The following is a 16218-nucleotide window of genomic DNA, read 5'->3' on the forward strand; positions in this document are numbered from 1 at the left end:
AACTAAACCCCTCAGGGAACTTTTCTAGATGTGTGGTGAGCACCTTGAACCAAGAGGTGCTTCACACAGAAGTTTAACATGCTAGTTTTCCCACAAAAATGTTTTTTATCTGAACATTTTGCATTTTCATAATGGTATCAGGAGAAATTACACCATAAAATTTGTTTTGCAATTTCTTTCTGAGTATGCCGGTACCCCATATGTGGGGGTAAACTACTGTTTTGATGCATAACACTTATCAGAAAGGAAGTGTCATGATTCAGTTCTGTGTGTATGTTCAGCTGTCTTGTCTCTGGACTGGTCATGTGGGAGTTAATTCCCTCTGCCTCACTTTGAAGCTGGCTGAGCTATTTAAGTCCTCTGCAGCCTGTGGGCCAGTGTCTGCTATAGTTCATGCTGCACGGCTTGAGCACCTGACCTGTTCACTTGTACTAGTGTTCCTTTTTTGCCTCTGACTGCCTGTACCTGTTTATGACTTGTTCTGACCTTTGGCTTGTATCCCGACTTCATCTTACGTCTCACGTTTGGTTACCACGTTCCCGGTAGGCTCTGACTTCTTGTTTGTCCCTGACCATTCTTCTGACTTCCCCTGTGTACTGCGCTTATCTCTATGTGTATGACCTTTGGCTTGTCTGACTACTCTTTCATTACCTGTGACACCTGTGTTGTTGTTCAGTATTGCTGCGCTGTGTGTACAACCTCTTTTCCTGAACCAGCACCCCCTGGTGGAGGTTGCACTATACTGCACTACAGCAGCACATTACATTATAGCAGACCAATACATTTAAAGGGGAGTTTGCCATTTTTTTTTCTCTGATCATGGATCTGCTTTGCAACCTGGTGGATCAAGTGTCCAGTTTGACACAGATGGTGCGGGATTTTTCGGTGAAACATCGGGCCCTTGTCACGTCTCATACTCTCTTACAAAAAGAACTCACGAAGACTGTTCAGACCATGCAGGGAACCACCCCCCATGCTGTCAGTCAACCTGGTGAGCCTGTAGATGTTGTTTTGCATTCTGCCGAACCCTTGGTTCAGCTTCCTGACACCTTTTTCTGGTGATAAAGATAAATTTCGCTTGTTCAGGGAAAGCTGTAAGCTACTGTTTTCCCTTAGACCTCGATCATCTGGGAATGAGATTCAGCGGGTAGGGATTATTATCTCCTTACTTAGGCAGGGTCCCCAATCTTGGGGTTTCTCACTGCCCCTCACTGCTCCTGAACGGATGTCTGTAGATAGGTTCTTTGAGGCCCTAGGACTTATCTATGATGAACCGGACCGTGTCAGGTTGGCAGAGGACACTATTATGGGTCTGGTTCAGGGGGAGCGCTCAGCCGAGTAGTACAGCACTGAGTTCCACCAATGGTCCACTGAGGTGTCCTGGGATGACTCCGCGCTTAGATGTCTGTTCAGGAGTGGACTGGCGGATTACCTGACGCTCTGGCTCTCCATCCACCTCCCAGCTCATTGGAGGAGACCATGACTCAGGCTATCCGCATGGATCGGAGGATGAGGGAGAGAGGTATAGCACAGCGAAAGGGTCCACTTTTTTCTGCTGGTCCTGATGTTTCACCCCCGTCTGAACCTATGGAGGTGGGAGTCGCCAATCTCAAGGAGAAGGAGAGATGACGGTTTGAAGCAAAGTTGTGTTTTTACTGTGGAGATCCTGGACATTGGAAAAAAGACTGCTCCTCCTGTCCACCAACCTACAAACGTCTGAGTCTGGGTGATTGTCGTGGTAGTCACCCTGACTCTTAGGTACCTTTTTTTGCATTTTCCAAAATTTTGTTGGAAGCGGAACTTTGTTGTGGGATTGGCTCCATGTCCACTTCTGCCTTTGTGGATTGTGGGTCGTCCATGAACTTTATTAACTCTGACTTGGTGTCCAGGTGTAAGTTAGGGACAGTTAGGCTGGAGACTCCTATTCATGTTGTTGCCATTGACAAAACACCACTGGCTAAGAATGTCATCAAGATGGTTTCAGAAGAGTGTCTCCTTAAAGTGAGTGCCTTACACCAGGAACGCATTTCATGTTTCGTTATGGACAATCTGCCTGCGGGACTGGTATTGGGGCTTCCCTGGTTGCAATTACATAATCCTGTTATTAACTGGGAATCTCGGGACATTGTTAAATGGGGTCCCAATTGTTCTAAGAGCTGTCTTGCTTCTGTATCTGTGTCATCCGTTAGTCTGGAGGGTATTCCGGAGTACCTGAAGGACTTTGAGGATGTGTTCTCCGAAAAAGAGGCTGAGGTTCTGCCACCACACCGCCCATTTGATTGTTCGGTTGATCTGGTTCCCGGTGCCAAATTGCCCAAAGCCCGTCTGTACAATCTTTCCGCCCCTGAGCGGGCTGCCATGAAGGAGTATATCTCCGAGAGTCTCCGCAAAGGGCACATTCAGCCATCTGTCTCTCCTGTGGCTGCGGGGTTCTTTTTCATGAAGAAAAAGGATGGTGGTTTACGCCCATGCCTCGATTTTTGAGAACTTAATAAAATCACCATAAAAAATACTTATCCTCTCCCACTGATACCCGATTTGTATAATCAATTGTCGGGGGCCATGTGGTTCTCTAAGTTGGACCTCAGGGGGGCATACAATCTTATCCGTATGCGGGAAGGGGATGAGTGGAAAACTGCATTTCTCACCTCTGAATGTTTGTTTGAAAATTTGGTTATGCCCTTTGGCCTGACTAATGCACCAGCTGTATTTCAGAATTTCATGAATCAAGTTTTCTCAGATTTTATTGGGCGCTTCATGGTAATTTATTTGGATGACATCCTCATATATTCTGCCGACAAACAGAGTCACATGGACCACCTCCGTGCAGTTCTTCTGAGGCTTAGGGAGAACTCACTATTTGCTAAATCAGAGAAGTGTTCATTTTTTGCTCAGGAATTGTCCTTTCTAGGGTTCATTTTGTCCGCTAAGGGGTTTCGTATGGACCCTAGGAAGGTACAGGCTATTGTGGATTGGGTGCAACCCAGAGATTTCAAGGGTCTTCAGCGTTTTCTGGGTTTTGCCAATTATTATAGGAAATTCATTAAGGGGTTTTCTCAGGTGGTCAAACCCCTCACAGATTTAACTCGTAAGGTGGCAGATCTCAAAAACTGGTCAGCTCCAGCTTTGGTGGCGTTTTCTTCTTTGAAGAATTGTTTCATGACTGCTCCTGTACTGGTTCAACCTGATTTGTCTAAACCATTTATTGTAGAGGTGGACGCCTCGGAGGTGGGAGTGGGGGCTGTGTTATCCCAATGAGCCACCACGTTGACTAATTTAAGACCTTGTGCCTTCTTTTCGAGAAAATTTTCCTCTGCTGAGAGCAATTATGATGTGGGTAATCTGGAGCTGTTGGCCATTAAATTAGAGTTCGAAGAATGGAGGCATTTTTTGGAGGGGGCTGCCATCATATTACTGTCATTACGGATCACAACAATCTGTCTTACATCAAATCTGCCAAATGGTTGACCCCGAGACAAGTTAGGTGGTCACTTTTCTTTTCCCGATTTCAGTTTTCTATTACTTTCAGACCAGGGTCCAAGAATGTGCAGGCTGATGCTTTATCTCGTAGCCTGGACCCTGTTTCACCACCTGAACCTCCTTCCTCCATTCTTCAGCGCGGAGTGGTGGTGGCTGCGGTGTCCTCAGCATTGGAGCAAGAGATTCGTGAGGCCCAATCTCTTGCTCCTTTGTCCGTACCCGATGACAAGCTCTTTGTACCTATCCAGTATCGGTTAAGGGTGCTTCGGGAGTTCCATGATTGTGATTTCTGTTATGCTGTAATGTCTATTGTCTGTACAAGTCCCCTCTATAAGTTGTAAAGCGCTGCGGAATATGTTGGCGCTATATAAATAAAAATTATTATTATTATTATTATTCCATGACTCGGCTCTTAGTGGGCATCCTGGAATCTCAGCCACGCGTAAAGCCATCATTAGGCTGTTTTGGTGGCCTTCGTTGGCTTCTGATGTCATTGGGTTTGTGCCTTCCTGTGAAACTTGCGCTCACGCTAAAACCTCCCATAGTCGGCCGGCCGGGGAATTGGTTCCACTGCCAATTCCAGATAGACCGTGGACTCATCTGTCCATGGATTTTATCACTGATCTTCTCCACTCTAATGGCAAAACCGTGATCTGGGTTGTTGTTGATAGGTTCAGTAAGCAAGCGCATTTTGTACCTTTAGCGGGTCTCCCTAATGCTGGGACTATCAAAACTATTCATGGAGCATGTGGTCCGATTGCATGGTGTGCCTGTCAGTGTGGTGTCTGATAGAGGAGTGCAATTTGTAGCAAAATTCTGGAGGGCTTTTTGTAAAAGGCTGGGTATCAGTCTGTCCTTTTCATCGGCCTACCATCCCGAGACCAACGGTCAGACTGAAAGGACCAATCAGTCCTTGGAGCAGATATTGCGATGTCTTGCTATGTCCAGACAGGATGATTGGTGTTCTGCGGTACCCATGGTGGAATTTGCTTTTAAAAATCGTGTCAATCAGTCCACTGGAACGTCCCCATTTTTCTGCAACTATGGGTTTCACCCTCACTTTGGTGAGTTTTCCCGGCTGGATTCGGGGTGTCCAGGCGCTGATTCAGCCTTTCTGCGGTTAGGAGAGATCTGGAGGGAGGTTCAGAGAAACATGGGGTAGGCTCAGGGCAACTATAAATTTTTTGCCGATAAACGACGTTCTGTGGGGCCGACTTACCAGCTGGGGGATAAGGTATGGTTATCCACTAAGAATATTAGATTTAGGATTCCCTCTGCTAAGTTGGGTCCCAAGTTTATTGTCCCTTATGAAATTTTGGGGGTGCTTAATCCTGTGTCCTTCCGTCTGCGCTTGCCTCCATCATTGCGGATCCCCAATGTATTCCATAAGGCGCTTCTGAAGCCGTCTGTGCCTTCCTCAGGTGAGTCTCCCATGCACCCTCTGCTTGTTGTGGTTGATGGCCAGACTGAGTATGAGGTGGAACGGGTGGTAGATTTTTGTATGCTCCGCCGTTCACTACAGTACTTGGTCCATTGGAGGGGTTACGGTCCTGAGGACCGGTTGTGGGTGCCAGCACGTTTGGTCCATGCAGATCGGCTGGTCCGGGCCTTTCATGCTCATTATACAGGGAAGCCTGGGGGTCCAGTGGCCCCCCATTGAGAGGGGGTACTGTCATGATCCAGTTCTGTGTTTATGTTCAGCTGTCTTGTCTCTGGACTGGTCATGTGGGAGTTAATTCCCTCTGCCTCACTTTGAAGCTGGCTGAGCTATTTAAGTCCTCTGCAGCCTGTGGGCCAGTGTCTGCTATAGTTCATGCTGCACGGCTTGAGCACCTGACCTGTTCACTTGCACTAGTGTTCCTTTTTTGCCTCTGACTGCCTGTACCCGTTTATGACTTGTTCTGACCTTTGGCTTGTATCCCAACTTCATCTTACATCTCACGTTTGGTTACCACATTCCCGGTAGGCTCTGACTTCTTGTTTGTCCCTGACCATTCTTCTGACTTCCCCTGTGTACTGCGCTTATCTCTATGTGTATGACCTTTGGCTTGTATGGCTTCTCTTTCATTGCCTGTGACACCTGTGTTGTTGTTCAGTATTGCTGCGCTGTGTGTACAACCTCTTTTCCTGAACCAGCACCCCCTGGTGGAGGTTGCACTATACTGCACTGAAGCAGCACATTACAGGAAGGAGTGACATTTTGCAATGCAGACCTTGATAGAATTGTGCGCAGGTGTTGTTAAGGATGTTAAAAATTAATGAATGTGCACAAAAATGGCACTGGCATCCTGTATCACACCTACTGTATGTTATCGATAGAGACCTCTTAAGTCTGATTTCACTAATAAAGATTATTGCGCAGCTATGAATAGCAGCATTATAAAAGGCAATTGCTTTTCGCAATGATCATGAAGATAAACAATATATGTTTATATATATTATTTATATATTTACTATATGTAAATATACACTGCTCAAAAAATAAAGGAACACTTAAACAGCAGAATATAACTCCAAGTACATCAAACTTCTGTGAAATCAAACTGTCCACTTAGGAAGCAACACTGTTTGACAATCAATTTCACATGCTGCTGTGCAAATGGAATAGACAATAGATGAAAATTATTGGCAATTATCAAGACACACTCAATAAAGGAGTGGTTCTGCAGGTGGGGACCACAGACCACATCTCAGTATCAATGCTTTCTAGCTGATGTTTTGGTCACTTTAGAATGTTGGTTGTGCTTTCAACTCATGGTAGCATGAGACAGACTCTACAACCCACACAAGTGGCTCAGGTAGTGCAGCTCATCCTGGATGGCACACCAATGCGAGCTGTGGCAAAAAGGTTTACTGTGTCTGTCAGCATAGTGTCCAGAGGCTGTAGTCGCTACCAGAAGACAGGCCAGTACACCAGGAGATGTGGAGGGGGCCGTAGGAGGGCATCAACTCAGCACCAGGACCACTACCTCAGCCTTTGTGCAAGGAGGAAGAGGAGGAGCACTGCCAGAGCCCTGCAAAATGACCTCCAGCACAAAGGCTAAGGTAGCGGTCCTGCTGCAGGGTTGTTGCCCTCCTACAGCCCACTCCACATCTCCTGGTGTACTGGCTGTCTCCTGCTAGCACTTCCAGCCTCTGGACACTACGCTGACAGACACAGCAAACATTTTTGCCACAGCTCGCATTGATGTGCCATCCTGGATGAGCTGCACTACCTGAGCCACTTTTGAGTCCGTCTCATGCTACTACGAGTGTGAAAGCACAACCAACATTCAAAAGTGACCAAAACATCAGCCAGAAAGCATTGGTACTGAGATGTGGTCTGTGGTCCCCACCTGCAGAACCACTCCTTTGAGTGTGTCTTGATAATTGCCAATAATTTCCATCTGTTGTCTATTCCATTTGCACAACAGCATGTGAAATTGATTGTCAAACAGTGTTGCTTCCTAAGTGGACAGTTTGATTTCACAGAAGTTTAATTTTCTTGGAGTTGTATTCTATTGTTTAAGTCTTCCCTTTAGTTTTTTGAGCAGTGTATGTAAATAGTTGCATAATTTTTATTATTTAATGTTTAAGATTTCTTTATGTGGAATAAAATAGATAATACAAAAGCGTGATCATTAGTGTTGAGCATTCCGATACCGCAAGTATCGGGTATCGGCCGATACTTGCGGTATCGGAATTCCGATACCGGGATTCCGATACTTGCCGCGTATCGGATACCGGAATCGGAAGTTCCCAGATTCAAAATTCCGAAATTCAGCCAATGAGAATGATTCCAAGTGTGGGCACATCCTGTTTAGCATGGAGGGCATGAAACTACTGGCAAGGCTGTGATTGGCTGCTGAAATGATGTCATGATGCAGTTTAAAAGTCGCTGGCGCCATTTTGCGATCACTCTGCTGTGAATTCAGTTAGTGACAGGACGCTGTTTGCTGACTGAGGGACAGTTTAGAGATAGCGATTTGCTTCTTTGTGCTTTCCAAAGGCTAATTTAGCAACCGCTGTGTTCACCTACTATTCACCTTGCTTTTGCCTTGTAGCGCTGTTTTCACAGCGATCTGCAAGGTCTGTGTGTGTGTGTGTGTGAGTGCAGCCCACTCTCTAGTCTGAGTGCAGCCACATAGGCCATCCATAGCTGGTTGTATTCAGTTCAGGGAGGGTGGTTCATTGCCTCATACTGTTCTTTTTTTTTTTTTTTTTTTTTTTTCAAGTAGTGTAGTCTGCTGCTAATTAATTTAAAAAAATCCTATTAGTGTCTTTCCACCCGTCTCCAGCTAATTTGTGGAAAAACACTACATAGGATAAAGTAGAGGAGGGTTTTTGGGCCTTGCAGCGCCGTTTACGGCTGTCTGCACGGTCTCCGTGTGACTGCAGCTCGCCCTGTAGTCTGTGAGCAGCCGTAGCCTGGTTGTCTCCAGCTCAGGGTTGTTCACTGCGTCATACCGCCAAATCAATTTTAATTTTTTTTCAAGTAGTGTAGTCTGCTGCTAATTAATTTAAAAAAATCCTATTAGTGTCTTTCCACCCGTCTCCAGCTAATTTGTGGAAAAACACTACATAGGATAAAGTAGAGGAGGGTTTTTGGGCCTTGCAGCGCCGTTTACGGCTGTCTGCACGGTCTCCGTGTGACTGCAGCTCGCCCTGTAGTCTGTGAGCAGCCGTAGCCTGGTTGTCTCCAGCTCAGGGTTGTTCACTGCGTCATACCGCCAAATCAATTTTAATTTTTTTTCAAGTAGTGTAGTCTGCTGCTAATTAATTTTAAAAAATCCTATTAGTGTCTTTCCACCCGTCTCCAGCTAATTTGTGGAAAAACACTACATAGGATAAAGTAGAGGAGGGTTTTTGGGCCTTGCAGCGCCGTTTACGGCTGTCTGCACGGTCTCTGTGTGACTGCAGCTCTATCTGTTGTCAGTTCAGCCCCCAAAAAAGAAATAAATAATAAAGTTCACCAAACACACCAGTTACACCACTTTACATTTCTGTAGGCCACATTAGCTCATATTAAAGTCTAGTCCACACTTTAGAAAATTAGTGTTTCTTATACCTGTTAGGAGGAGTTGCTCAGGAATAAGCACACAAATCCGTTAGTACTTTTCTGCTTATCTTTATCAGTCAACCAAGATGAAGAAGGCAGTGAGTAAGGCACGTGGGCGTGGGCGCGGAGCAGGGAGGGGACGTGGGGATTCTGTGCCTGCTGCGGGCACCGGTGACTCATCAGCACCCACTTTCACCAGGCAACAGTCGTTCATGCGCAGCTTTGTGTCAGAGCGCCGTACACCGCTGCTGCGTCAAGACCAAATTGAAGCTGTTGTCGGATGGATGGCAGCTAATGCATCAACTTCCATTAGTGCCACATCCTCTCAGACACAGAGCACTGGAGAGCAGCCATCTGTCTCTTCACCACCTGCCAAATTGCCCAGGCAGACAGAGAGCCCAGGACAGGAGCCGTCTCTACTTCTGTTCTCTGAATCTCTTGGCTTGGAAACAGGGGGCCAGCCAAGCAGCATTGGAGAAATGGAAGAAGAGGCAGGGTGCAGTGATGCCCAACAGCTTTTTCTGTCTTCCTCTGAAGAGGCGGGTGGGCCAGTGGCTCCGGTCACCACATCGCAGGCCGCATCAGCTGATGATGACACTCAGGTGCCACTTACTGGTGCGTGCTCTGCTGCTGAGACTACCCAGGAGGAGCAGTTGGGGGCAGAGGGTAGTGTAGATGATGAGGTCATCGACCCATCTTGGCGTGAGGGACAGGAAGGTGGTGGGAACAGCTCTGAGGAAGAGATTCCCCGTACGGCCCAAAGAGGGAGAGGGAGGGGGAAGACTGCGGATCCTGCAGCCTCCGCTTTGGCACCCGTTAGGAGCATGTCTCTTCCAAAAGCCAAAAAGGGCGCTCCCAAGACTTGCAGTGCCTGGTCCTTTTTTGACACAGTTGCAGATGACATTTGCTATGTCAGATGCAACGTGTGTCATCAAAAAGTCAAAAGAGGTCGAAATGTCAGCAACCTCAATACCTCCAACATGTGGAAACATGTGCGCAACAGGCACCCGGCGGAGTTAGAAAAACACACTGAAGAGGTAGGCCAACCAACAGCGGCAGCTACCACCTCTTCAGCTCGTGTTGCCTCTTCCTCTAGCTCACACGCAGCTGGTTCGGCTTCCTCCCAGGATCGCCGTGGAAGAACCTCTGGCCCTGTTGTCCAGAGACCCGCTGTAATTCCACCCGCAGCGCCACTTTCCCAGTCATCCACACACTCCCAGCCCAGTCTACAGCCATCGGTAGTACAGGCATGGGAGAAAAGGCGGCCTTTCTCGTCAAACCACCCACGAGCACAGGCTCTGACTGCAGGCATTGCCAAACTTCTGTCACTGGAAATGCTGTCATTCAGGCTGGTGGAGACTGACAGCTTCCGTGACTTGATGTCATTGGCAGTCCCACAGTACAATGTGCCCAGCCGCTTTTACTTCAGCAGGCAAGCCGTCCCTGCCCTGCACAAGCATGTGGAGGGACACATAAAACACGCGCTACTGAACGCCGTCAGTAGCAAGGTCCACCTCACCACCGATGCGTGGACCAGTCAACATGGACAGGGGCGATACCTTTCCCTCACTGCCCATTGGGTTAATGTTGTTGAGCCAGGTACAGACCGTGCGAGTGGCGCAGGACGTGTCCTGCCCACTCCAAGGATTGCAGGAATCCATTCTGTACGCATTGACTCCTCCTCTTACACCAGTTCCTCAGAATCATCGCTGCAGGAGCCGTCACAGTCCACCTCCACATGGACCCGTGATGAACGTGTACCTGTTACGACCGACATGAGCACAGCCGTGGCCAAACGTCAACAGGCCGTCTTGAAATTAATTTTTTTGGGGAATCGTAGCCACACAGCGCAGGAGCTCTGGAATGCCATCAAGCAGGAGAGCGATGTGTGGTTTGTGCCAGCGAATCTCCAGCCAGGCATGGTAGTGTGTGATAATGGCCGAAATTTTGGTGGCAGCTCTGGGCCTCGGCAACCTCACTCACATCCCATGTCTGGCACATGTGCTCAATTTGGTCGTGCAGAGCTTTTTGAGGGACTATCCGGATCTTGATGCACTGCTGCACAAGGTCCGCCTAGAGTGTGCTCACTTGCGGCGTTCCAGCACGGCAAAAGCGCGCATTGCGGCTCTGCAGCGCCGACACCGCCTGCCGGAACATCGCATCATATGTGACCTACCTACCAGGTGGAATTCCACGTTACATATGTTGGAGCGGTTGTGTGAGCAGCAGCAAGCTGTAATGGAGTACCAGCTGCTTCAGGCGCAAAAAAGTCGCAGTCAGCGCCGTACAGACTTCACAACCACAGAGTGGGCCACTATGAATGACGTCTGCCAGGTTTTGCGTCCCTTTGATTATTCCACGCGGATGGCGAGTGCAGATGATGCACTAGTCAGCATGACTGTCCCCCTTATCTGCCTGCTTGAAAAATCACTGCAAGCGCTAAGGGATGATGTTGTGGAAGAGGTGGAGGATGAGGATTCACCATTTCCATCATCTTCTGGACAGTCAGCGCCACGTGGTTCCTCACAAACGCGTAGGCAGGGGACAGTTTGTGAGGAGGATGAGGAGGAGTCAATGGAGGAGGAAGACGTCCGTCCAGAGGAGGGAGTTACCGAATTGTCCAGTACTCAGTGTGTACAGCGAGGGTGGGGTGATGACGAGCGGGCAGAGATCACGCCTCCAGCAGGGGACAGCGTTTCTTGGGCAGTTGGCAGTCTGCAGCACATGGTGGATTACATGCTGCAGTGCCTGAGAAACGACCGCCGCATCGCCCACATTCTCAACATGTCTGATTATTGGGTGTTCACCCTCCTCGATCCTCGCTACCGGGACAACGTAGAAAGCCTCATCACACCGTTGAACCGGGAGCGAAAAATGCGGGAGTACCAAGACACACTGGTCAATTCCATCATCTTCTCCATTCCAACTGAGAGAAGTGCTGCTAGTGCATTACAAAGCAGCTCAGTGCGTCCAGGCAGTGGAGGAGGCTCTGCACAAAGAGGGAGCAGAAGCAGTGCCTCTGCCCAAGGCAAGACCAGTATGGCCCAACTGTGGCACACTTTTGTGTGCCTGCCACAAAAGTCTACACCATCACAGACGGCTCCAGTCAGCAGGAGGCAACGGTTCCGTCAGATGGTGACAGACTACATGTCTTGCCCTCTTGCTGTACTCCCAGACGGCTCTTCCCCTTTCAAGTTTTGGGTCTCAAAGCTGGATACATGGCCAGAGCTAAGCCAGTATGCATTGGAGGTGCTGTCTTGCCCTGCGGCCAGTGTATTATCGGAATGTGTCTTTAGTGCTGCAGGTGGTGTACTAACTGACCGTCGCATGCGACTATCCTCCGATAACGTTGACCGGCTTACTTTCCTGAAAATGAACAAGGCCTGGATCTCGCAGGAATTTGCCACTCCTCCTCCTGATTAAATAATTAGGTCACTGTATACGTTATCCAGGTCTCCTGTTGTGTTCATCTTTCTACCACCTGAACTTAAATTCCTGTGCTCCAACACCGCCAGTTGAGGCTCAGAAGTGCCGTCTGCACAGTCAAAACATACGACCCAGTGTTATTGGGTTTCAGTAACGTCAGCTGATCCCCAGCTGTGTAGCCGGCAATGTGTCATGCGACCGCCACGCTGACACAACAACTGAAATGTAAGGGAATCTGTCCCCCCCCCCCCAAGGCGTTTGTTACTGAAAGAGCCACCTTGTGCAGCAGTAATGCTGCACAAGGAAAAGGTAGCTATTTTTGTTTAGCTCCTTGCACACGCAGAACTTAACACTTATAAAATGTGTCCACTGATACCGTAAAACCGTCCCGGAGGTGGGACTTTCCTTCATAATGTGACGCAGCACAGCCGTCATTCCTACCCCCCCGGCGCCGCGCACCGGCTCCTCAGCGTTGTTTTATTCCGTCCCGGAGCCTGCGCTGTTATGTTATCCCGTGGCCAGGCACACTTAGCGCTGCCCGTCTTCTGGCATCATTTGGTGTCAGGATGGCTGCGCCTGTGCGGCCGTGCTGGCAGAGAGCCCGCCTCGCAGTGTCTTCTGATTTAATCCCACTGGGGGCCTGGGATCCATGGACATGCGCAGTGCATATCTGAACCTCCACCTCTCACTCATTTCCCTATGGCTTCTTCAGACTGTTCGGTGTCAGCTGGTCCCTAATAGCATGCCACGGCCGTGACAGAAGACACTGCGAGGCGGGCTCTCTGCCAGCGCGGCCGCACAGGCGCAGCCATCCTGACACCAAATGATGCCAGAAGACGGGCAGCGCTAAGTGTGCCTGGCCACGGGATAACATAACAGCGCAGGCTCCGGGACGGAATAAAACAACGCTGAGGAGCCGGTGCGCGGCGCCGGGGGGGTAGGAATGACGGCTGTGCTGCGTCACATTACGAAGGAAAGTCCCACCTCCGGGACGGTTTTACGGTTGCAGGGGACACATTTTATAAGTGTTTAGTTCTGTGTTTGCAAGGAGCATGATGAAAAGAGCCACCTTTTCCTTTTGCATCTTTTGTGCTGCACAAGCTGGCTCTTTCAGCTACAAACGCCTTGGGGGGGGGTTAAAGGTTCCCTTTCGACTTTCTCAGGCTTCGGCCTACATTGTGTTCCTCTGCTTTTCCACCTGTCCCTGGGCTCCAACACCGCCAGTTGCCGTCCAGAAGTGCTGTACGCACAGTCAACAGTCCCTCCTCTGTTATTGGGGTTCAGTAACGTCAGCTGTTCCCCTGCTGTGTGTGTGGCAATCCCTCCTACCTCCTCCAACCTCCTCCTCCTCCACCTGCCCCTGGGCTCCAACACCGCCAGTTGCCGTCCAGAAGTGCTGTACGCACAGTCAACAGTCCCTCCTCTGTTATTGGGGTTCAGTAACGTCAGCTGTTCCCCTGCTGTGTGTGTGGCAATCCCTCCTACCTCCTCCAACCTCCTCCTCCTCCACCTGCCCCTGGGCTCCAACACCGCTAGTTGCCGTCCAGAAGTGCTGTACGCACAGTCAACAGTCCCTCCTCTGTTATTGGGGTTCAGTAACGTCAGCTGTTCCCCTGCTGTGTGTGTGGCAATCCCTCCTACCTCCTCCAACCTCCTCCTCCTCCACCTGCCCCTGGGCTCCAACACCGCCAGTTGCCGTCCAGAAGTGCTGTACGCACAGTCAACAGTCCCTCCTCTGTTATTGGGGTTCAGTAACGTCAGCTGTTCCCCTGCTGTGTGTGTGGCAATCCCTCCTACCTCCTCCAACCTCCTCCTCCTCCACCTGTCCCTGGGCTCCAACACCGCCAGTTGCCGTCCAGAAGTGCTGTACGCACAGTCAACAGTCCCTCCTCTGTTATTGGGGTTCAGTAACGTCAGCTGTTCCCCTGCTGTGTGTGTGGCAATCCCTCCTACCTCCTCCAACCTCCTCCTCCTCCACCTGCCCCTGGGCTCCAACACCGCCAGTTGCCGTCCAGAAGTGCTGTACGCACAGTCAACAGTCCCTCCTCTGTTATTGGGGTTCAGTAACGTCAGCTGTTCCCCTGCTGTGTGTGTGGCAATCCCTCCTACCTCCTCCAACCTCCTCCTCCTCCACCTGCCCCTGGGCTCCAACACCGCCAGTTGCCGTCCAGAAGTGCTGTACGCACAGTCAACAGTCCCTCCTCTGTTATTGGGGTTCAGTAACGTCAGCTGTTCCCCTGCTGTGTGTGTGGCAATCCCTCCTACCTCCTCCAACCTCCTCCTCCTCCACCTGTCCCTGGGCTCCAACACCGCCAGTTGCCGTCCAGAAGTGCTGTACGCACAGTCAACAGTCCCTCCTCTGTTATTGGGGTTCAGTAACGTCAGCTGTTCCCCTGCTGTGTGTGTGGCAATCCCTCCTACCTCCTCCAACCTCCTCCTCCTCCACCTGCCCCTGGGCTCCAACACCGCCAGTTGCCGTCCAGAAGTGCTGTACGCACAGAGCCAAACACCTCGCCAATGTGTTAGTGGGGTTCAGCACCGCCAGCTGTTCCCCTGCTGTGTATACGGCAACGTGTACTGCGACCGCCACGCAGGCACAACAAGTTAAATTTAAGGGAACCTGTCCCCCCCCCCCCCAGGCGTTTGTTACTGAAGGAGCCACCTTGTGCAGCAGTAATGATGCAAAGGGAAAAAGTGCCTCTTTTCGTGGTGCTCCTTGCAGATGCTGAACCTAACACTTATGAAATGTGTCCCCTCACAGCGTTCAACCGTCCGGTAGGTGGAACTTTCCTTTGTCATGTGACGCAGCACAGCCGTCATTTTTACCCCCTTGTCGCCGTGCGCCGCCTCCTCAGCGTTGTTTGAATCTGTCCCGGAGCCTGCGCTGTTAGGTTACCCCTTGGCCATGCACACATTTTGCGCTGCCCGTCTTCTGACATCATTTGCTGTCAGGCTGGCTGCGCCTGTGCGGGTGCGCTGTCCGAGATTCAGCCTCGCGGTGTCGTCTAATGTAATCCCACCGCGGGCCTGGGATCCGTGTCCATGCGCAGTGCATATCCTCGCCTCTCACTCCCCTCCCTACGGCTTCTAAAGACTGTTCGGTGTCAGCTGATCCCTAATAGCATGCCACGGCCGTGACACCGCACAGTCTTAAGAAGCCGTAGGGAGGGGAGTGAGAGGCGAGGATATGCACTGCGCATGGACACGGATCCCAGGCCCGCGGTGGGATTACATTAGACGACACCGCGAGGCTGAATCTCGGACAGCGCACCCGCACAGGCGCAGCCAGCCTGACAGCAAATGATGTCAGAAGACGGGCAGCGCAAAATGTGTGCATGGCCAAGGGGTAACCTAACAGCGCAGGCTCCGGGACAGATTCAAACAACGCTGAGGAGGCGGCGCACGGCGACAAGGGGGTAAAAATGACGGCTGTGCTGCGTCACATGACAAAGGAAAGTTCCACCTACCGGACGGTTGAACGCTGTGAGGGGACACATTTCATAAGTGTTAGGTTCAGCATCTGCAAGGACCATAATTAAAAGAGCTAAGTTTACCTTTTCCAGCATTAGTGCTGTACACGATGGCTCTTCCAGCTACAAACGCCTGGGGGGGGGGTTAAAGGTTTCCTTTCAACTTGCTCCAGTGCAGGCTTCGGCCTACACTCCGCTCCCCCTGCTCCTCCTGCTGACCCTGGGCTCTAACACCGCCAGTTGGGGCCCGGTACTGCTAGCTGCACAGAGAAAAACACCTCGCCAATGTGTCAGTGGGGTTCAGCACCGCCAGCTGTTCCCCTGCTGTGCAGCCGGCAACGTGTCCTGCAACAGCCACGCAGGCACAACAGACCCAAAGCTGCCGCCAGTGCAGGCTTCGGCCTACACTCTGCTCCCTCTCCTCCTCCTGCTGACCCCGGGCTCCAACACCGCCAGTTGGGGCCCGGTACTGCTAGCTGCACAGAGAAAAACACCTCGCCAATGTGTCAGTGGGGTTCAGCACCGCCAGCTGTTCCCCTGCTGTGCAGCCGGCATCGTGTCCTGCAAAAGCCACGCAGACACCAGAACTGAAATTGAAGGGAACCTGTCCCCCCTCCCCCAGGCGTTTGTACGTTTTTAAGGCCACCTTGTACAGCGGTAATGCTGCATGTGTGCAAGGTGGCTCATAAACGTATTCTCCTCGCACATGTGGAACGGAAAACACGTCTAAAATGTGTCCTCTGTGTGACCATTTAACCGTCCCGGTGGTGTGACTTTCCTTTGTAATGACACGCTGCAACCCCC

The sequence above is a fragment of the Ranitomeya variabilis genome, chromosome 2 (genome assembly GCF_051348905.1).
Source record: "Ranitomeya variabilis isolate aRanVar5 chromosome 2, aRanVar5.hap1, whole genome shotgun sequence".
NCBI classification, from domain to species: domain Eukaryota; kingdom Metazoa; phylum Chordata; class Amphibia; order Anura; family Dendrobatidae; genus Ranitomeya; species Ranitomeya variabilis.